Here is a 24,180-nt window from a genome sequence, read left to right as displayed (position 1 = left end):
AATTGGGATCACAATCAGGATATTACAAATCTCTGGAAATCTTGTTGATGTACATTGCAAAACCAAAATGGCCATAATTTTCTTGTATTTTGTCCTAGGGAGATGAAATTTGGAGTCATGGTAGTTGCTACATAGGGTAGTAAAACTGCCAAGCTGCAGATGTATAGCTCCGTGGGTTTTCATGCTAGCCACCTTTAAATTTAAAAATTTAAATAGACAAAACGGTTTTGTGGTTTCACACAGTGACATGAAATCTGGCAACGTGGTAGCCCCTATAGAGGGAATTAACCCTGCCAAATTTCAGGCGGGTAGCTCTAGGGCAGAGTTACCCAAACTTTTTTGACCCAACGCCCCTTTGCAAATTCTTTCTGTGCCCAACGCCCCCCTCAGATTAAGTATATGCCAATGCTTGCTATTCTTCCCTTAAAATATGAGTAATGCATAAAAGGTATTTTCAATTATTATTACTGATCGTTTTTATCATGCCTTTTTATTGCACTTAGATTACACATTGAATTCTTAGTATGATTTATTAATATACATACATAGTTACACACAACAAACAAATTGCAGATATAGGAGTTGTTTCTTATTTCACAAATCCTAAAAACATAAGCAAAAACTAATTAAGTCCACACAGTATGAACCAATAGAATACACTGTGTTACTTAACAACAAACTCATTCAGTTTACCGGCATTGTTTCATTAAACAAGTTCATTTAAACATCACAGAAACAAAGGGTAGCAAGTGTGTCCCATTCCTGAAGAAAACCAGCGAATAACTGACTGTCTGCGTCACCCATTTGCACATGGCACTCATCTGTTGGAAAAATGCGCCCTCCACCAATACATGCAGCTTATCAAATACTCTCTCGTGATTGGTTTAAACATCCCTCAAGACAGCATCGGAACATTACCTAGTGCCGGGGCGTGGCTAATATCCCCATTCCTTGATATGACACTGGCTGTTATTCAGAATTTCTTTACTAAAGAGCACACACTATTTATAGTGTTATTTCCATGAATTGAGACTATTAAATACATTCTAACTGGGGACAAAACAGTATAAAAATTAATGATTTGTGCATTAAATAAAATTAAATGCTTCAACTGTCACATCAGACCCCCAAATGTCAATGCCCTCCTAATGAACCCAAACGCCCCCTAAAGTTTGTAGTCATGCCAACGCCCCCTAAAAGGTTGTAACACCCCCCAGGGGGGCGCTACCGCCCACGTTGGGAATCGCTGTTCTAGGGGTTTCATGCTAGTTATCTTTGAAAATGAAATGGCCTGCCTTCAAGATGATCCCAACACATGGTGACCCTATGAATAGGGTTTTCCTGGTAAGCAGTATTCAGAGGGGTTTACCATTGCCTCCCTCTGAGGCTACTCCTCCCCAGCTAGCTAGGGCCTGCTCAGCTTGCCATAACTGCACAAGCCAGCCCCTTCCTTGTCTGCAACTGCCAGCTGGGGGGCAACTGGGCTCCTTGGGACTATGCAGCTTGCCCACGTCTATACAGGTGGCAGGGCATGTAACCCCTGAGCCATTCACTGTGGGGGTGATCTTTAGCTGGCCTTTGACACCCAGGAGACACAAGCGGGGATTTGAACTCACAGACTCCGGACTCCCAGCCAGGCTCTCCTCCCCACTGTGCTACACCAGCTCTAGTTACCTTTAAACTTTGTTTTTTCAACAAAAAAAATTAAGTGTGGGCACAATCCTATAGATATTTGTGCTGGGTGGAGCGGAGTTCGGATATGGTGGATTGCCGGCTGATCCAGCTGGGTGCCAGTTTATCCAGCTAAGTTGTTCATTCCGGCTCAGCCATGGCTCAGCTGGCAAACACCTGCCCTTCCTGGCTCAGCCAGGGCTCAACTGGCCTAAATTAAACTGGTGTAAGTCAGAAAAAGGGTTTCCGGGAGTGAGGTGGAGATGGGACCAAGTAGAGGGGAACTTACACCGTATGCTACATCCATTCAGTTCGCTCATATGACCTCCAGTCCTGGCATAAGTTAAACCAGGAAAAAGGGTGTTCTAAGTGAAAACACACAATAGCTCTGGTTTTTGCTGCTTTTATTTTCTTTCCACTGGGCTCTGCCGGCTGAGCTGGCATTCTCCCCTCCCAAGGGCTCCTGAATGGCACTAGGATCTGGCGTACTTTAAACAGGAGTAACTTCAGATGGCTTAAGTTGCACCAGCTTCCTAAATGGAGAATTGCTCTATTCAAGAACTCAGTCATATCAGTTCTCATGCTCCTGTGTTCCCCTGTTCCTATCTTCAAGATTTTGAAAATAATTGAGGTTTTTTAAAGATTAGATTTCTGATACTAGACACAAGTAGGAAGCATTAAGCATGCATGAGCTGGCAACATCATGGAGGTAATATGCACATTGGGATGTAAAATTTGGGGATGTGGTAGCCCCTCTAGGGAGAATTAACCCTGCCAAATTTCAGATGGGTAGCTCCTGGGGTATTCATGCTAGCCACCTTTAAAATTGGCTTTTACCAAGATTTTTTTTTTAAAGACCCTGTCATATAGCAAGCAGGTTGCCAACAGCAGTAGTGAATAAGAGGAAAATAAAAAATACTATTTAATATTAATAATATTCACTGTGGTTAGCAATTGGAAATTATGATGATGATGATGATTCTTAACTCAGAATACTGGCTAATATGCCCACAAGGTTTGGTTGGCTGTCTGGCTAATAATAATAATCAAAAAATGTGTAACCACATGAGCTGGCTGCATCTTATTGTTTATGGGTAGCAACTATATGAACAACAACAGTAGTAAATGAAGTTCAGAACGCTGTGGCTAAATATGTCCACAAGGTTTAATAATAATTCTTAGCAATGAGGATAAAATAAAATAAAATAAAAACAGACAACAAACTTAAAAAAAATGTAAATAAGGATAGGACTGGGATTGATCAGGAAAGAACAGAAAACATACACATGCTGAACAAATGCCACCCAAACCCCATCAAACATTTCTAATGAACAGAACTTAGAAAAGATTTCTGCATTTTAAGGCTAACCTTTCCGGGCACTGTGATTGGGGAGTGTGGGATGGGATGATAGCATTCTAGCCTTCCTCCCTCTCTCCCCACCATGGTGTTCTCATTATGGTGGTGTAATTGCTCCATTTCAGAGACACCGTGTCCGGGTTTATTAAAGACTGTTTTGACCTATGGATCTGTACAAATCTCTACAAATCAATTTGAGACTAGCTGATTGGTTCTGTAGGGATTTGTAGCTGCTTCAACCCAATCTGGACAGGATACAAATCAACCCAAATCGGCCTGATTTGGCTTGTCATTTGTACAAATCTAGTGCGCAGTCCTATCAAAAACATTGTCTCTTTCTTTCACAGAGTTACCCATTTTGTACATCCTGTCTGAACAATGGTTGTTTTCTGATTCTACAACCTATTATTTCGTAAATTTCCTCTATTATGCCACACTGGGCTCCTTCTGAGAGGAAGGGTGAAATATACATTTAATTTATTATTATTGTAATCATCATCATCTGCCATCTTTGGACAGCCCCACAAAACAAGCCTATTGGATACTGGATCTTTTACTCTTTTATCTGAATCTCATTCTTATTTTGTCATTTTTGCTCTGCATAATAATCTCTCATATTCCCTTTTGGCCTTACTTTGTAAAATATCCCCCCACCTTTTCTTCTCTCTGTACACATGATCTGTTTATATAGATCCACTTCAGGTGTCTGACAAAGTGAGATCTGGACAGCAAAAGCTGTTGGCACCACCAAAAAGTTGTTATGGTCAGACCAGACATTTCTTTAATTGTTTTGTTAGCAGCTACATGTGGATTTAAAAAAAATAAATACCAGGCAGAAAGACAATTTTTCATCAGGACCACAGTGTTAGCAGAGGCACTTAAATAATGCAGAGAAAATCATGGCAAAAGTTTACTGAACAAAACGGTATACAACTTGAGTATCAGAAAATCAGAAAGGTTTTGCCTTTTCAACAGGCCTTGCTGAGAGTAGGGAGCCAGTCATCTAAATATCCCCAACAAAACTTCCTCACAGCTAGGCAACCTATCAGAGTATGTACTACTTCAGTAAAGATCATGCCACCTTCCCTAGTTGTTATGCAACACTTCCATCCCCCTGAACAGAATTAACTCCTAAATTACAAACTAAACTATCTCTGTTACACTTCTAACACACAATACATGGGGAAGGGAGGTTCAACCCCTCCCTCCCCAGCCATGAACCTGACAAAATAAAACCCAGCATGGCAATTAGCTTTGAAAAAAGTTCCCATTGGCATCAGCAGGAGCTTTTAGAAATGTTAATTGCAGCTCAGTGACAATTGTCATCAGGGTCACAGCTGAGGAGTGAGGGATTAAATCAGTGTGCTGTGGTTCTAGTGAAAATCATGGGTCATACTTACTACTTTATATTTTAAAAATGTCAGACACAGTTGCTAACTATGCAATTAAAGTAATGTCTTGTGTGGCCCTTAACCTTTAGGTGTTTAATTGCAATACTCTTCTCCATTGGTGATTTTTAAAAAATACTTTAAAAACAAAACCTTTTTTTCTTTCCAGGGAAGCTATTGTTATTTAAAGTGTTTTCTCCAGTGATCTGAATACAAACTGCTTTCTCTACAGAGCGAGAAATGTTCCATTTTTAGATGAATTTTCCCTTCTGCATAGGCACTCCATGTAACTGACAATCAGCTGATTGTCTTTTACTAGGAGCCTCTTTGAAGGCACGCTTCCAGTGCCAATCAGCTGACTGACACTAAAACAGCAGATTCAGAAAGGTTGCTGTAAACATCACCAGCTGATTGGTGGTTACAGCTATCTCCTTTGCACTTTGACAGGTGTCAACCAACTGACATCATTAAGGCATCACATGATTGACAGGTGAGTGGTCCCATCCACCAATCAAAGTTGGCCCATGGGGGGCTGGGGGAAATATGGATCTGGCCCATTGGCCGGATACAGTTCTCCACCCCTTCTTTGAATCCTTTCCAACTGCCCAGTTCCTGATGCTTAAAACAATCTACTTCAATGTGTGTTAACTATAATAAGATATCCTATCTCTGTGACATTGCCTTTCTCCACTCTGCTTCCAACAATATTTTGTCTGCTTTTAAAATTCATTCAGTTTATAGGTTTTTGAAATAATCCAAGGTAGATAGATATATCCTCTATAGCTTGTAAATACTGGAAAAGTGTGGTTTATGACTTGATGCCTTCTGAAGAAGTTCCTTATATATTATCATTTTCCTAGACTCTCCCCTTTTAGCCACAGTATCCGCCTTTTTAAAAAAATCCCACATGGCCCTTGGGATTGAATTTAACATGATGCAGATCTGACTCCAGTGGGGAAACGTCTGACCTAAAGCTGCTATGATCTTTTCCCCACACCCCTATGGAACAAATGTATTTCTCAAAACATCTCTGTTGTTCTGTCAAACAACAGACTCTATCCTTTGCATGCCTTGCTCAGCTGCACTGTCAACAACAACAACAATAATTTATTTCAGTCATTGACCAGATACATAGAATACAAAAAATAAAAACCAATAAAATGTAATACAATTTAGAAATAGTACATCCAATCAAGATTTTACAAGCATTTGACCTGTGCCTTCCTACAAGAAATAGAAGCCGCAATATATTTGGCGACTTTATATGTAACTTGTGGGGAGTAATCTCCCAATAAATAATCAGCATAAAAGGATTCTGGTCTACCTGGGAAGGAAATTAAAATAGGGGAAATTAGCTGTTGCCTTAGATCACGATAAAAAGGGCATCTCAATAGAACATGCACATTGGGTTCAGTTTCACCTTCGCCACAAGGGCAAATTCTATCACTGTATGGGACTTTATTAAACTTGCCCTCTAAAAGGGCAGAGGGGAGAGTATTCGTCCTCACCAGAGTAAAAGCACTTCGATACTTAGGGAGTGTCAAATCCGTTAGATAGGGCATGGGAGAAAAACATCTAGGATTGTACCTGCGCTCTCAGGTTTTGGGGGGTTCTGTGCGAGATACCCTGGAGGAACCTGCCCCTCAAGGTCCAGCCCTAGTGGTGCCTCTGATTTTACTGCTCATATAACACAGATTCACCTTGTTTTCTACCAAGCAAACCAGTATCCATGCTATTGATGCAGATTCAAACAGCAACATTATATTTGGAATCAGAAGAATGACTTTTTCTTATTCTTACTATTCTTATTCTTATTATATTAGAAGTAGTAGTAATGTATGATTACTACTTAGTAATTACATTAGTAGTAATGTATGACTACCACGAATTATGCAGTTGAGTTTCCACATTTGGGGAAATCGCAGGGGTCAGCACCCCCGGAGTGCAATGGATGAGCCTCACTGTGGGAAAGCCACCTTCATGATCATGGTATCTCCCCTGCCAGGTAAGTATGACTTGGATGAGGAGGTACAGAGCATGCTTATCAGATCTGCAGGTGATACAAAATTGGGGGGCACAGCTAATACCATGGAAGGCAGAAACAAAATTCGAAAGGGACTTTGATAGGCTGGAGCATTGGCCTGAAAACAACAGAACGAAATTCAACAAGGATAAATGCAAAGTTCTACACTTAGGAAAAAGAAACCAAATGCACAGTTATAAGATGGGGAATACTTGGCTCAGCAATACGACATGTGAGAAGGATCTTGGAATTGTCGTTGATCACAAGCTGAATATAAGCCACCAGTGTGATGTGGCTGCAAAAAAGGCAAATTTATTTATTTTTATTTTATTTTATTCGATTTCTATACCGCCCACAGCCAAAAGGCTCTCAGGGCGGTGCACAACAGGGAATAAAATACAATAGAATCACAAGAAACAGTAAAAACATACATATTAAACAATTAAACAACCTGGTATACAATAAGAGCTAAAAATAGATTAAAATAATAGATTAAAATGCCTGAGAGAATAAAAAGGTTTTAACCTAGTGCCGAAAGGATAGAAGTGTAGGCGCCAGGCGCACCTCATCGTGGAGACTGTTCCATAATTCGGGGGCAGCCACTGAAAAGGCCCTAGATCTTGTAACGACCCTCCGAGCTTCTCTGTGGGTCAGAACTCGGAGGAGGGCCTTTGATGTTGAATGTAGTGACCGGGTAGGTTCATATCGGGAGAGGCGTTCCGCTAGGTATTGTGGTCCCGTGCCGTGTAAAGCTTTATAAGTCAAAACTAGCACTTTTAATTTAGCCCGGAAACAAATAGGTAGCCAGTGCAAACGAGCCAGAACAGGTGTTATATGTGCAGACCGCCTGGTCCTTGTCAACAGTCTAGCTGTTGCGTTTTGCACTAGCTGTAGTTTCCGAACTGTCTTCAAAGGCAGCCCCCCGTAGAGCGCATTGCAGTAATCCAATCTAGAGGTTACCAGAGCATGCACAACTGAAGCGAGGTCGTCGCTTTCCAGATAGGGACATAGCTGGGCTACCAACCGAAGGTGATAGAACGCATTCCGTGCCACCGAGGCCACCTGAGCCTCGAGAGACAGGAATGGATCGAAAAGAACCCCCAAGCTACGAACCTGTTCCTTCAGGGGGAGTGTAACCCCATCTAGAACAGGTTGAACATCCACCATCTGGGCAGAGAAGGCACTCACCAACAGCGTCTCAGTCTTGTCAGGACTGAGCCTCAGTTTATTAGCTCTCATCCAGTCCATTATCGTGGCCAGGCAACAGTTCAGCACATCAACAGCCTCACCTGAAGAAGATGAGAAGGAGAAATAGAGTTGCGTGTCATCAGCATACTGGTGACAATGCACTCCAAAGCTCCTGATATAAATCCTATATTAGGCTGCATTAACAGAAGTATAGTTTACAAATCGCATGAAGTATTAGTTCCCCTCTATTCAGCACTGGTTAGGCCTCATCTTGAGTACTGCATCCAGTTCTGGTCTCCACACTTCAAGAAGGATGCAGACAAACTGGAACAGGTTCAGAGGAGGGCAACAAGGAAGCCCTGTGAGGAGAGACTGAAAGAACTGTGCATGTTTAGCCTGGAGAAAAGAAGACTGAGGGGAGATATGATAGCACTCTTCAAGTACATGAAAGGTTGTCACATAGAGGAGGGCCAGGATCTCTTCTCGATCGTCCCAGAGTGCAGGACACGGAATAATGGGCTCAAGTTGCAGGAAGCCAGATTTCGACTGGACATCAGGAAAAACTTCCTAACTGTTAGAACCATACGACAATGGAACCAATTACCTAGAGAGGTAGTGGGCTCTCCGACACTAGAGGCATTCAAGAGGCAGCTGGACAGCCATCTGTCAGAAATGCTTTGATTTGGACTCCTGCATTGAGCAGGGGGTTGGACTTGATGGCCTTATAGCCCCCTCCCAACTCTACTATTCCATGATTCTATGATCATTTACTCATGATCTTCCTATCGTTCAGATAGTTGAATTCATCATTTTCTGCCATTCTCTTAATATGTTTCTACTCCCCAAGTAAGGCTTAGGGATCAGATGTATTTTGACAGAGGGTGAATCTTTCAGAACAACATCAGGGTGCATCTTGCACTGCAAGGCAGCATAAGTGTTGTAACTGAGGGAGAGGAGTAGCTGCACAAACAAAACCACACTTGCTCCCAGTTTTTTTTCTTCCCTGCAAACCTCCTCACTGGGCAGAAGGACCTAAAGTAACACATCAAAAATATTTTAGGGCCAGGATATAGGTAGGGCTGTCTGTTCCCACATAACCCTGTCCATCCAGTGAAATCTTTGAGGGAGACCCCCTCTATGTGCTGCCATTGTCAGAAGCATAGTTGGGAAAAAGGTGAGGTGGGCCCTCCTAGGTCGGGGCAGGTAACCTTTTCCAGCCCAAGAACCATACTCCCTTCTGGACAGCTTTCCAGGGGGCATCTGCCAGTGGAGCAAGGAAACGTCTGTATGTTCTCAGAGGCACTCTTTATCACTTCACATGTTCCAGAGCTAAGGCTTTGTACTGTGTTTCTTTCTAGTCTTTGATCAGACTTTCAGTGAAAGGCTTTTGATGAAAATGGTAGCATTGTGAATTATCTGTGTACCTCTCCAAATTTCAGTCATGTAAGCAATGATGGAGCAGCGCAAGTAGGGCAGTGTTGCTCATCTGGTTTCCCAATTATGCGCATCACTGCCAGTTACTGAGAGGTGGAAGGGAAAGGCAGTGGGGAGCTCAGTACAGGCAGTAGCCTACTGGCAAGTTCAGATGTACAGGATCCCTTTATGAGAATCAGAACCACACTCCCTTGTAAGATTATACAACCTTCTAAGATTATAGAATAATCTGGCCAGGCATGATTACTGCTTTCTGCTTCTCTATCAGGGTCGCCATTTGACTGTCCTTTCACACTGTCAGAGATATTGCTTGAATTACTGAATTCAGTGTCTACACGTTTATCTCCTGCTGCTACCAAACTGCTTGATGATGTAGATGAGATACTATCATCAGGATTCACTGTCTCTTCTTCGGCAATTACAGAATTCTCACTCTCCAGAACTTGCCTTGGCTTTTTAAAGTGGGAACTAATAAAGGCTTCCTTTCAATTGACACTCCTTGGGACTCTTCTCAGCGGCTAACACACTTCCCTTTCATGCGGATTGGCTTGTAGAACATTGGAGACATAGGGACCCTGCTGGGATCTATCTACCAAAAAAGCAAAGGTTCTAAAACATCCCGGGACTCCAGATGACTACACCCCTGGGTACAGGCGCCAATCTGATGCTCCCACCACTCTGCCCACACCTTGCTGAACTCCCGACTGCTTTGCCCATCTTCCTCTTCATAACTGGCCTCCATGTGCGGTGTTGGAAGCCGTGTGAGCAACCCTACCTTGCCCTGCTAGTGGGCGGTGGCTACTGCATCGAAGTAACTATTTGCCAAATAATAAGTTATTTCTGTGAGTGCGAGGTGTGTATATATGTGCACTGCACATGTAATTTTTAGAACGGAAGACAGCAGTGTTCTTGAACTGTGATAATGATACTCGCTTGCTTGGATAAAGAGATGTGCACACGGGAGTGTGCATAGCAACCTCTGACTGGATGTAGGCTTCTGTTCAGAGGTAAGAATTAATAATAATAATAATAAATTTTAATTTCTGTGTCGCCTATCTGGCCTATGGCCACTCTAGGCGACGTACAACAGTTAAAACACAGCATAATAAAATACAATAGTACAATATAAAAACAGTATAAAACAATACAGCATACAATACAGTAGGAGGCAATTCAATCTAGTAATTACCCCTCCCCGGAAATCCCAAAGGCCTGTTGAAAGAGCCAGGTCTTTAAGGCTGTACGAAATGTATTTAGGGAAGAGGCGTGCCGGAGATCTTGTGGGAGGGAGTTCCAGAGGGTGGGGGCCGCCACTGAGAATGCCCTCTCTCTTGTACCCGCCAATCTGGCTGTTTTTGTCGGCGGGATTGAGAGAAGGCCCTGTGTGGCTGATCTTGTCGGGCGGCATAATTGGTGGCGTTGCAGGCGCTCCGTAAGATAAACTGGGCCGAGACCATATAGGGATTTAAAGGTAAATACCAACACCTTGAATTGGGCTCGGAAAACAACTGGAAGCCAGTGTAGATCGAACAACACTGGTGTGATGTGATCCCGGCGGCGACTGTTTGTAAGTAGTCGAGCCGCCGCATTTTGTATAAGTTGTAGTTTCCGGACCGTTTTCAAGGGTAACCCCACATAGAGCGCATTACAGTAATCCAAACGAGAGGTGACCAGGGCATGTACTACCATTGGGAGCTGATGAACAGGAAGGTAGGGTTGCAGCCTTCGTATGAGGTGTAGTTGATACCAGGCTGCCCGGCTCACTGCCGAAATCTGAGCCTCCATGGACAGCCTGGAATCAAGTACAACCCCAAGGCTGCGGACCTGGTCCTTCAGGGGTAAACTCACCCCATTGAACTTCAAGTCAACTTCTCCCAACCTTCCTTTGTCCCCCACCAGCAGCACCTGGTGAATTGAATTGAAGAATTGAATCTTCAGCTCCACCCACGTTCGCCTCTGGCCCTACCCACAACAGGCATGTGGCCCCCAGACAGTTGCCCATGAGGGAATGCAGCCCATGAGTTTAAATGTCCCTTCCCCCCCCCCACATTGCCCTGAGCAAAATGGATCTATCTAGACTTCAGAACAGCTTTTGCCAGCCTGGTGTCCTGCAGATGTTTTAAACTATATCTCCCATTAGCCTTAGCCAGCCCATGCTGTCTGAGGCAGACAGGAGCTGTAGTCTAAACCATCTGGAGGGCATTGGGCTAGTGAAGGCTGTCTGAGTATTTGAATTTCAAGGTCCCTGAACCTTTGCTACTTTTTTCTATTTATTTGTTGTTTATTTAATGAACTAATATGCTGCTTTACATCGCATAGTGACCACAAAGTGGTTTCCAATACACCAATAAAATAGCATCATTAAAATTAACACAATGTGATTAAAAACATTAACAACGTAAATTATGGCACCAATATAAATCAGTATTGCTGTACAGAATAATACCCAAACTCAGTGCAATCTAAACAAGGCCTTCAAAGGCCTGGAAGAACAAATAAGAAATTGAAATGAATTTTCAAGGTTTTTTTAAAACAACGCTTTATCGATGCAAAACTCTTGAGCAGGTCCACAACCTTTGGACAGACACAGAAGACAGACAGATTGTGCTATATATGTGGCATGCAATACTTGTAAGACCATTGGTAGAGCCCTGCTGAATCAGGCCAAAGGCCCACCTAGTCCAACATCCTATTCTCACAGTGTCCAGCCATATTCCCAAGGGAAGCCCACAGGCAGAACCTGAGCGCAACAGCATCCTCCCCATCAGCGAATCCCAGCGACTAGATCTGTGCCTCCAATAGAGGAGGTAGAACATAGCCATTGTGGCCAGTTGCCACGATGCAATCCAAGGCATTACTAATACTACTTCTTGTGGAAGTGAATTCCATACTTAATGTACTGACTTTGTATTGAATCCTCCAACATTCAGCTTCACTGGAGTTCTAGTATTATGAGAGATAATACATCAAAAGGTTCACACATTTGATGAACTTTTGCCTTCAGAAGAAGGAAGGGCTGTAGCTCATTGGTAGACCATATGCTTGACATGCAAATGATCCTAGGTTCAATCCAGAGCTTGGAAAAGTTACTTTTTTAAACTACAACTCCCATCAGCCCCAGCCAACATGGCTACTGGATTGGGCCGATGGGAGTTGTAGTTCAAAAAAATAACTTTTCCAAGCTCTGGTTCAATCCATGGCATCTCCTATTAGGGCTGGGAAGGGCTCTTCTCTGAAATTCTGGAGAGTCCTTGCCTACAGAAGGACCATTGTCTGACTTGGGATGATCATGCCATAGCTGTTTTCTAAAGTACAACAGCATTCACACAGTTATTAGGATCTGTGAGATTTTATAGTTTAGAATTACATGAATATTTTATTTATTTATTTATTTTGTTTTAGGGGAACAGAATGGGACAGAGGATCTGATAAATTCATAATTTAATTTAATTTAATTTAAATTAATATATAATATATAATTTATCTGGTCATGTCTTGTCCATCTTATCCCTAGTTCTGGTTACATCCCTTCTATATAATCCATATTTTCAGCTGTCTGTGGATATTATTTCTGTTGTGCAAAGCATGTTGCATGCAAACCAAGATATTTAGCTGTTTGTCAATTGAAAGAAAAGTTCCGTTGAATATAAACCAGATAAACGAGTGTAGAAAAGTTTCACAATCCCAAAGTATGAGATCCTGCTTAAAATCACAGATGCCCCCTAGTGGGTGCTGTGAGTAACTCAGAACAATATGCCTAATGAGCCCTTTAACCATTAAGAGCTGGTGCACAGATGTAAATAATTCCACTTTGCAACAAACTAAAGAGGGCAGAATTATACAAACCAGCCCAACAGCTGCATGGCAGTCCAGCCACATTCTACAAAGATGTGTTGGAAACTTCACCTACACTTTTCTAAACTGGGTGGATCCGAATAAAGCCGCTTCATCCAATTCCTCTACAAAATGCAGAAATCTAACATGGTAAACATAATTTTAAAAAATCAATCCAACATCTGTAAGTGAGCTTTTGATTAACTAATTAGTTAACCAAAGTTGGTTTTGATTCAGTTTCCTGTTGAAAAATCCTGTGCTAACTCCCAAGATTGCATATTTCTACAGCAACAAAAGTTGCATGAATAAAGTAAAGACAAAATGGATTATACAGCTACAAGAGTTGCTGTATATTATAGCCAGCATGGATTTTTCACATTCCACAATGTTAAATTGAAAATACTCCCTGTGCCATTTCAAAACAAAACGTTACAGAACTTATAGTCCTCAGCTCAGAAAAGCTTACTTAACAACCCTCTGAGTTTTCAAGGTGATACACAAAACAGTCAGAGAGAATCAAGAGTTCAGTGTAAAAAGAGAGAGAGAAAAAACAGACCCCTGTTGGACTTTTTTCTGTCAAAGTTCTCATAATCTGTTGAAATTAATTAAAAAACAGCCATGTTCACAGAGTATCTGTAATCCTATTACCGACCTTGCCACATACTCTGACCTTCATCCTCTGCAGTTTCAAAGTTTAAAAAATGCATGGCAGATTTTTAATTAATTTAAGAAATTTAACATTAAAGTCAATGATAAGCTGGGGCATGCTCAATAAGAACCAACTGTCAGTGTTCTAAAAGCTAGACTCACAGCCGCTTCGCTTGGCTAATCAGGACGCCACACCCACACCAGATTTTGCTTTCACTTTAGACAGTCTTGGCTTCCCGCAAAGAATCCTGGGAAGTATAGTTTGTGAAAGGTGCTGAGAGGAGACTCCTATTCCCTTGACAAAGCTCCAGTGGCCAGAGTGGTTTAACAGTCAGCCACCCTGATTGAAGCTCTGTGAAGGGAACAGGGCATCTCCTAGCAACTAGCAGGACCCTTCACTAATTACACTTCCCAAGATTCTTTGGGAGAAGCCATGACTGTTTAAAGTGGAAAAGATCTGGTGTGGATGTGGCCAGGGACAGCTTTGGTTTATATTTGGGTGGGAGACTACATGTCCCTGCTGTAGAATAAAAAGGTGGGGGAAACACTGAAAAACAGTGATACTGTTCACAATGTTTTCTTTTTGGAAAGGAAAGAGGCTTCCCCTCTGCCCAGTGCCCACCCACCCAATCTCTTCCCCTCCCCCTCTGCCTTCCTGCCATCCTCCAGATCAGTTTCACCTATCCTAAGCATGATTGTACAGGAGTAAATCCCACTGAACTCAATAAGCATGCAAATGATCAAACTTGCCCTCCCCTCCTCCCACCACCTCCCTTTCCCCCTTCCCTCCCACTTCTTTCACCCCTCCCCCTCCTCTTCCAATCCCCTCCTTCCCCCTCTCCCTCCTTCAGCTCCCCTCTCCCCTCCCTTCCTCCTTCCCTCTCCTCCCCATGGTCAGTTTTACCTATCCGAACCATGATTGCACAGGACTAAATCCCACTGAACTCAATAAGCATGCAAATGATCAGACCTGCCTTTCCCCTCTTTCCCCTTTCCTCTCACTTCCTTCTTCCTCCTCCCCCTCCCCTCCCTTCCCCTCCACCTGCACAAGAAAATAACAGCAAATCTGAAGGACTGTGAAGTCATTGTTTGTTTTGGGTTTTTTCTTCTTCTTTGCATCTTATTAGTTGTTGAAAAAAAGAGTAATTGTAATTCTTTACTGCTATGAAGGAATAGCAGCCAGATTGTTAATAATACTAAGAATATTATCTGTTCTGATAGTGTATGAGAACTATTTTTCTTCAATATATATTTAATTTTGATCCTTGTTTTTTTACTGCAACTATCACACTGTCAGAAAAGACTGAACCCACCCACTTCTCCTATTTAATGTAGGAATATTTGTGGGTTAAAATTGCACAGGAGTAAATCCAACTGAACTCAATAAGTATACAAACAATCAACCCTGTCCTCCTCTTCCCCTCCCCCTCCTGCTTGCTCCCATCCCCCTCCTCCCCTCTGCCCTTCCTCCCCTCCCTCCTCCTCCACTACCCCTGCCCTTCTTCCTCCTCCCTTTCCCGTCCCCTGTGGGCAGTTTCACCTATCCCAAGCATGATTGCAGGGGAGTAAATCCCACTGAACTCAATAAGCATGCAAATGATCAATCCATTCTCAGCAAACTTGCACAGGATCCCATTTCTTAACTCCCGGATTAAAAAGCAGAGAAATTCACTAATAGGCAAAAAACCTTGTGGTTTAAGAACGTACCTATAGCCCACAGATATTTCTATTAAACTTTAAAAAGCAGGGAAATTGGGCGGCTCTAGTGAATGCACCAGGGGAGCAGGAGAACTGACCTCCTCTCTGAGATATTGTACTGCTCTACAAATTTATAAAAATGCAAACACAATTTGGGTTGGTCTCTCACAGTCCAATCCACTTGCTGTGTAGCTTGGAAGAATTTGGTAACATGTGCCTCTGAGCATATGGTGAGTGGTGGCAACACTTGCCATCTCCAAAGATGGAGAATTACATTTTTGTATGTTTGTTGGTGTTCTTCTTACTTTGCTTCTTTACTGTTTCTACAGAGAATCTAACCAAGAAAATTATATTTCTTAAACATTCTTAAACCGCAAGGTTTTTTGCCTATTAGTGAATATAGCTATAAATATTATTTTTGCCATTTCCATTGGCTTCTTTTTCAGAATGCTATACAACAGGAGCCAGTGTACAGTTGATAACTATTTGTTATTGGCAACAAAAAATTTTCAAATTATTTAAATGACCTAGTCATTTTTATGTACTTAATAAATTATGAATAATCACAAATAATCTAAGATCCACTTTTTCATATAAGGCTCAAGCTTGATGCTAGTTTGAATGCACAAAAGAGCAAACCCCTTTCCCAAAGCACAAATTAACACTCAGCTGCTTATCTCATTATTAAAATGCTTTGTTGAGGTCACTGACAATCCTGTTCTCGCTTACCTGGGAGTAAGTCCCATTGAATTCAGTTGGGCTTACTTTTGAGTATACGTGCCTAAAACTGAACTGTTAGTAAAGTCATTAGAGTATCGGACCAGAAAGAATCGGGTTTAAAATGCATTGTATTTATTCATTCATTTTCATCCTGCTTGTCACAAGAACATAAGAAGAGCCCTGCATCACGGCAAAAGCCCATCTAGTCTGCAAGCAGTTCAGTGCAGCATATATGGTCACCCCACTTTTTCCATCGCAACAACCATGTGAGGTAGGTTAGGCAAGTGCCTATTAGGTAGGTTTGCACTGAAATCCTAACTAAACCAAATTCCTCCTCCATCTCTAGTCCTCTCTTAGCCCATTGCTTCCTTCATCTACTGCTATGAATTAACTAGGGGCTCCACTGCTTGCTTTGGTTGCCAACCTCACCCTACCATGAATCCCTGAAGCTCCCCTTTCCCCCAGTGGATCACCAAAGGTCCTCCCTTCCCCCTGCAGGGTGCTGAAGCTCCCTCATTCCCCCCATGGGCTGCCAAAGCTCCACCCTTCCCCTCCACAGGGCGCCAAACATGCCGGCTGGCCTGCTCCAAGGCCCAACCTATTGCCCAGTATCCCGTTTGGACACCGAGGCCCAGGACAAGGCTGCTACTCCAGCTGCCACATAGCTTGCTGGGTTGTCCCACCCCCACTGTCATGACGGCGTGAGGGCTTACATTTTTATATACGTAGAAAACTGATCGTTTGCCGCCCTGGGCTCCTGCTGGGAGGAAGGGCGGGATACAAATTAAATAAATAAATAATAATAAATAATAAAGAATGTTGTGAGGCCATTTTTGTTCATCCCTAATGGTAGCTACACTAAGAGGTGACTGCAGGAATGATTCATTGAAAGACTGCATCATTTGGGGTGTGGAGGGATCAGACACCTAAACAGTTTTGAGAAAACATTCACAGAAGGCAAAAATAGAGACAAAAGAGAGATAGTGACCTACCATGGGCAGGTACCAAAAAGTCTGGGCTGTCTTTGGTAAATAGCGTTAAATGGAATGTTTGAATGCATGGACCATCTCCCTCGTTTGAGGGGATGTGAGGTGATATGTAAGTTCAATCTATGATGTTAAGTCTCTCATGGCCTGGGCATCACTTGATGTAGCTTGTCTTCAGATAGTGAACCCAGGACTGAGTCTGGAGGGGAGCTCTCAAGTTTAATAGTCTCCCCTCTGGACCACAACAGCCCTCTTCAGGCTTCCTTCTGTCTGGGCTGAGTAAACATGCAAGGGGGAGCATGGGGACAACTGTGCTTGCTCTGCCCTGTGTCTGTCACCATCCACGAGCTTGTGAAGTGGGGACTCCCCACGCATGGTAGAATCCTGGAAAATTAAGGTTCATTTAATAATAATAATAATAATAATAAATTTAATTTCTTCGTCGCCTATCTGGCCAATGGCCACTCTAGGCGACTTACAAAATTGTTAAAATACAATTGATAAAATACAGTAATACAATATAAAAACAATACATCTGCAGCAACAATATTAAAACTGGGCAGGAGGCATTACAGTTATAACAATTAACCCTCCCCGGATACCCCGAAGGCCTGCTGAAAGAGCCAGGTCTTTAAGGCTTTCCGAAACACATTTAGGGAAGAGGCGTGCCAGAGATCTTGTGGGAGGGAGTTCCAAAGAGTGGGGGCCGCCACTGAGAATGCCCTCTCTCTTGTACCCGCCAATCTGGCTTTTTTTGTTGGCGGGATTGAGAGAAGGCCCTGTGTGGCCGATCTTGTCGGGCGGCATAATTGGTGGCGTTGAAGGCGCTCCGTGAGATAAACTGGGCCGAAACCGTGTAGGGATTTAAAGGTCAATACCAACACCTTGAATTGGGCTCGGAAAACAACTGGTAGCCAGTGTAGGTCGAACAACACTGGTGTGATGTGATCTCGGCGGCGACTATTCGTAAGTAGTCGAGCCGCCGCATTTTGTATCAGTTGTAATTTCCAGACCGTTTTCAAGGGTAACCCCACGTAGAGCGCATTACAGTAGTCCAAACGAGAGGTGACCAGGGCGTGTACCACTAGTGGGAGCTGGTGAACAGGAAGGTAGGGTTGCAGCCTTCGTATGAGGTGTAGTTGGTACCAGGCTGCCCGGCTCACTGCCGAAATCTGAGCCTCCATGGACAGCCTGGAATCAAGCACAACCCCAAGGCTGCGGACCTGGTCCTTTAGGGGTAGACTCACCCCGTTGAACTTCAGGTCAATGTCGCCCAACCTTCTCTTGTCCCCCACAAGTAGTACCTCCATCTTATCAGGGTTCAACTTCAGCTTGTTCCTTCCCATCCATCCACTCACGGATTCCAGGCACTTGGACAAGGTCTCCACAGCCAACTCTGGTGAAGATTTAAACGAGAGATAGAGCTGAGTGTCATCCGCATATTGATGACACTGCAGCCCAAATCTCCTGATGATGGCCCCCAGCGGCTTCATATAGATGTTAAATAGCATGGGAGAGAGGATAGAGCCCTGTGGCACACCACAATTGAGAGGCCAAGGGTCTGATACCTCCTCCCCCAACGCTACCTGTTGGTACCTGTCGGAGAGAAAGGAATGGAACCACTGTAATACAGTACCTCCAATTCCCAATCCCTCCAGGCGAAGCAGAAGGATACTGTGGTCGACAGTATCAAAAGCCGCTGAGAGATCGAGGAGGACAAGAAAGGTGGATTCTCCCCTATCTAATGCCCTCCTCAAATCATCTACCAGAGCGACCAAGGCTGTTTCAGTTCCGTGACCAGTCCTGAAACCCGATTGGTATGGATCCAAATAATCCGTTTCATCCAAGTGTGCTGACAACTGGTTGGCCACCACTCGCTCAATGACCTTGCCCAGAAATGGTAGATTCGAAATCGGGCGGAAGTTATCGAATACTTGGGGATCCAAGAAGGGCTTCTTTAAGATGGGCTTTACAATTGCCTCCTTGAAGGCTGATGGCATCACACCCTCTTTCAAGGATGCGTTTACCACCGCTTTGATCCCCTCGCCCAATTTCTCTCTGCAGCTCACAAGGAGCCACGAAGGGCAAGGATCAGTAAGACAAGTGGTTGGCTTCACAGATGAAAGCACCTTGTCCACTTCCTCAGAAGGGAGAAGCCGAAACTGATCCCAATTTACCGGCATGCAACTGGCCAACTCTGGTTCATCCACTGTGTCCACGGCGCACGGGATCGAGCTCCGTAAGTGTTCGATTTTATCGGCGAAGTGTTTTGCTAATAAGTCACAGGAGGCCTTTGACTGTTCCAAGGGTTCCTGAGCAACTGGACCGACCAGGCTTCGGACCACCTGGAACAGCCTCCTGGGACAGCACTCTGCAGACGCAATAGAGGCAGCAAAGAAAGCCTTCTTTCCTACCTTTATTGCCACTTGGTAGGCAGCTACTGCTGCTCTAACCTGTGTCCGGACATCTTCGGAGCGGGATTTCCGCCACCGGCGCTCTAGTCGTCTCACCTCCTGTCTCAGACTACGCAACCGTGGTGTATACCATGGTGCTAGCTGAGTTCTATTCAGGGGGAGAGGACGTTTCGGAGCCACCCAGTCTAATGTCCTGGTGATCCCCACATTCCACTCCTTCACCAGGGTTTCGACCGGGTGACCTTCAGCAGGTTCCAATTCCCCAAGCGCAGTCAGGAATCCATCCAGATCCATCAGGCGTCTGGGGCGGACCATTTTAATAGGTCCTTCACCCCTGCGGAGGGGGCATGGCAACGAGAAGTCCATATTTACCAGGTAGTGGTCTGACCATGACACAGGAGTGGCAAGAATCACTCCCAACTTCAGACCACTTCTCTCCTCTCCCAGGACAAATACTAGGTCGAGAGCATGACCGGCTACATGGGTGGGCCCAGTATTACTTAGTTACAGTTCCCAGGAAGCCATGGTTTCCAGGAAATCCTGAGGGGCTCCTATGAGAGCGGCCTCGGCATGCACGTTAAAGTCACCCAGAACTAACAGCTCTGGGGACAATGCCCGTACAGCCGAGACCACCTCCAGCACCTCGGCCAGGGAATCTGCCGTGCAGCGGGGTGGGCGGTACACCAGCAAGATCCCTAAACTGCCCTTCGGGCCCAACCTCCAGTACATACAATCAACAAATTGAGTCCTATGGAGGGGAGGTCTGGCAAAAACCAAGGACTCTCGATAGATGACTGCCACACCCCCTCCCCGCCTTCCCACCCTTGGCTGCTGTGCGTAACGGAAACCTGGCGGACACATGGCCTCAAGAATTGGAGCAGAGGCTTCATCCAGCCAAGTTTCCGTAATACATGCCAGGTCTGCGCGCCCATCCAAGATCATATCATGGATGAGCGAGGTTTTCTGAGCCACAGACCTGGCATTACATAACAGCAGTCGAAGGTCGGTAGGAACCTTGCGTCCCCCAGTTTTCGTCTGGTTCTGAGCAGACCCGGAACATGGGATGGATATAATGCATCTGTCCCGTGTTCCCCTATTCCGGCGTGGTCTGCTAGCAGCACCCTTCCAGCGCCTGCCGCCCAAACTTCCTATAACTTGGCCCCCCACCTCCCTCTCCGGCTTGCACATGCCTCTATCCCTATCTGCTTATCAGCAGGCCACCCACCCTAATAAAATTAGTCCGGAGACCCGCCTCCGTACCCTATAGCAGCAGTATTTACTAATTTAAAATTAATTAATTAAACCAATTAATTAATTAATTAAACTAATTAAATTACATCAAATTAAATTAATTAACTAAATTTCACAAGTTTGCCCTCCAACTCACAGAGGGCAATGGACACTGTGACTGGAGAGCCAAGCTAGCATGCTCATTCCTGCCCCTGCCTTTCCTCCCCCCAGAAGAATTGTCAGTGTAATGCCAAACATAAAAGTAATGAGCAGTTTATTCATTATTGTTATCCAGATCTTCAAACTGATTGCCCATTTATAAAAATGTTGTCCTGTTAGAGCCAGTAAACAAAGCAAATACGGATGAGAGGTCCCAAATGTGGCCCCCTAATTTCATGTGTCCATCAACATCATCCAGCTCTCTGGATGCCGCAGGCCCACTCTTGCTCCTTGGACTGTGTCTCTGGGGATCACTTCTGCTTCCACTTCATACGTATGTGTGTGCACACAAGCCACACACATATTATGTTTATATTTTTGTTTTGTCAGTGATGAGAAGTTTGGGCGAAGGTTCTGCTATATATTTTTAACACAAGGATATACTGTGTTGTTACTACATGTTGCAGTTTGTAAAGGAAGCATATTTTCTCATGACGGAGTGACCTTACTGTGTTGTTGGGGGGGGGGTCCCCTTACGTATTCTTTTCCCTAGAGGTGTTTGTTTTAGGGTTCCCCCAAGTATCCTGATATCCCTCATCTTTTTTCTCAGTGACTCCATTTTGGCTACAATGGGGGGGTTCAGTCTGAGGGCCACATTCCCTTCTGGACAACCTTCAGAGGACCACATGCCAGAGGCAAAAGTGTGCATAGCAACACATGTAAATGTTATTTTTGTACAGCAGGGTAGTTTTTAACGCATCATCACACACTCCTCTCTGTTCTATATCCAGACATTATCAGAGTTGAAGGCCTCGTTCCAGGGAGGCAAAAATATTCAGGGTGTGAAGTAGGGCCAAATGAGGGGGATGGCCAAGGGCCACATAGAGATGCTTAGAAGGCCACATTTGGCCCTTGGGACTGAGGTTGCCTACCTCTGGACTACAATAAATTTGTCAGCACTCACGGATGCCACAATCCAGATGAAAGTTTGCCCAGGAATTCTTTCATATAACCCAAGTAACTTCTAAACGTCTTTTCTCTGAGTGTTGCTTCTCACGCTTTTGGTTGGTGGTACCTTGCACAACCAGAAGTGCAGAAAACTGTCATCTAGGCGCACCCTATGTCACCGTAATACTGTTACACAGGAGGATGTGCAGTTAAGCAGCCAAAGCAATCTTGCTTTCAGATAAATAAACTGTCCTTCATGTAAACAGTGGAAATTTATCCCCTATGATTTCTTGATCAGACTGCTTCCAACTTCCCCCTTCTCTAGTTTATCTTGCCAGGCAATTGAATGTAGATTTAGTCCTTAGATGATCCTAGAAAAGAATTCAGCTGTTCACTGGGAATAATGTTTGATACTTTACGTAGTCTCTCTGGTTTTTCAAGATGGAGAAAGAGCGGGTAGTTCAGATCAACTAGAGGGGAGGCAAATAGCACTTTGGAGGTACTTCAGCAGATCATCTAAGAAGGGCACTAATTGCAGCAGAGCTGTGCTCCCTGACTGGATAGCCAGGGCTGCTGGTCCACCAGATCAGATGCGAAATAGCAGTGCAGGGCCTGGGGTGTGGGGGTGTGCAGTAGCCAAATGCTACCTTTGCTGATTAGAAGAGTTCTCTGCAAGTACAGAGAAGGTGACTAAGTCTTGCTGCTCAAACACAGAGTAGGTGTGGGGGAGAAATTTGATTCCGTTCGCATTTAAAGCCAAATCTATCACATCCGCACTTTCCAAAACAATATGAGAACCAGAACATAGCCATCTTTCAAAATTTGTACTAGCTTGAATTTTGCAAGCTTTCTAACCAAACATTATTTACAAAAGTGCATACATTTGGGGAAAGTGCATAAAAATGAATATATTAATGAAAATAACATACAGAAATGCATTGTAGTAGGAGAAATCACTTGCAAAAATGTGTACATTAGTCAAAACTGCAATATAAAACTATGTTAATTCTGCTAAATTTGCACTAAAATGCTGAAGAATTTTCATGAGGAATTAAAAAAAGCAAATTGCTGCAGAAAGGCAGGGAACTGAATTTAAGATTGGAAAAATAAGAAACTGAGAGAACCAAAATTAACAGACCCTTCCATCCCTAGTACAGAGGACTTTTTTTCCATTGCATGTTAGGAGTGAGCAGAAAGGAGACTGGGATCTACTGGTAGATCCCTGGATAATCATAAGTACATCAGCAAGGATTTCCAACTCCCAATTGTTTAACAAAAGCAACAGCTAAAAAGCATCCCCCCTCCACTTAAATTAGGTTGCTGAGAAAATATGGAGAGGGTGGATTTTTGTGTGAAAGGACTTTGTGAGCTTGACTCTCACATTGATCACAGGTCCTTGAGCTGAGCTGAGCATGTGCTTAGAAGCAACCTTTAATTCTTTAGCATGTGTCTGCCCAGCAGAGCCAGTATTTTGTATTTTGTTGGTGGACCACAGGATCCCACAAGCCTGAAGTCTACCCACTCTATTCTAGGGGTTGCATAAGTGCCAATATAATTTTTGCCAAAGTGATTTAAAACATCAGCCAGCAAGCAAATCATATTTCTGAATTCTGAGGGATACCCCAAGTACCCCGGCACAATCAAGCATGTGTAGAAGGGAGGATGGAGTGGAAATACACAGTGGATATGGAAACACCAGACAGAGCAGGTGCCATGAGGCAAATGCATCATCAGCATTGCAAATCAACCCTCCCGAGCAGGCCCTCCCTTAGCATGTGGGGGCCCGGGGCAAAACCATAGTTGGGGGCCCCCCACATTTGCTCCGGGTCACCGTCTTGGTCTTGGCCAAGTCACCGTAGGTGCGCAGGCACCAGTCCCGGAACTGCTGGCCCAGCTCGCTGTCCCCGGAGTGGCTACCACTCACTGACCGCAGCAGGAGCAGCAGTGGTGGTGGCGGCTTCAGCATGGTGGGCAGGCGGGCAGGTGAGCGAGCCTCTGTTCCAGGCGGAGAGAAAGAGAAAGAAAGCTGCACTCTGCCTGGTGTGGCAAAGGCGAGCAGGCAGGGAGGGAGGAGCCAGCTGGTGAGCAGATTGCCAAGTGCAGGGGACCCCCAAAGCACGGAGCACGGGGCAACTGACCCGCTTTCTGGTGCCTAGGGGTGTCGAGCCCCGGCTCTCTCTGGAAGGGCAGGGAGGGGGAAGGCATGAGTTGCAGATGCCTCAACTGCCAGAAGGCACGGAAGATCCAGCTGTTGTTGTGTCTATTCCAGACATTAAGGAAAGGAGTGTGTTAGATGTGCCGCCAATTCCCCCGGGTGACCCAGCCCCCCTTGGGGACAGCGCTCAGCCTTCAACCATCCCAATGGATCAGTTAGGGGAGGATTCCGAAAGAGCAGTAACTCCTCTTTCACCAAGCCGTGAATTAGCAGTAACCCCCCCTTCATCCCGCAGTAACTTAAAGACGCCTGACACTTCTCAGCCCT

At 44.4% G+C, this 24,180-nt stretch overlaps 1 non-coding gene across 1 annotated transcript; it reads right to left on the bottom strand.

Annotated features, from left to right (window-relative positions):
- Positions 1 to 6,268: 6,268 nt before the first annotated feature.
- LOC133375944 (U1 spliceosomal RNA) lies at positions 6,269 to 6,429 on the bottom strand. The gene has a single exon (XR_009760354.1). It is a non-coding gene; the product is annotated as a U1 spliceosomal RNA (small nuclear RNA).
- Positions 6,430 to 24,180: the final 17,751 nt, after the last annotated feature.

Source organism: Rhineura floridana, chromosome 1, assembly GCF_030035675.1.
Source record: "Rhineura floridana isolate rRhiFlo1 chromosome 1, rRhiFlo1.hap2, whole genome shotgun sequence".
Classification (NCBI taxonomy): Eukaryota; Metazoa; Chordata; class Lepidosauria; order Squamata; family Rhineuridae; genus Rhineura; species Rhineura floridana.
Note: the sequence above shows the minus strand (reverse complement) of the source record. Positions and strands in the feature narration are given on the sequence as shown.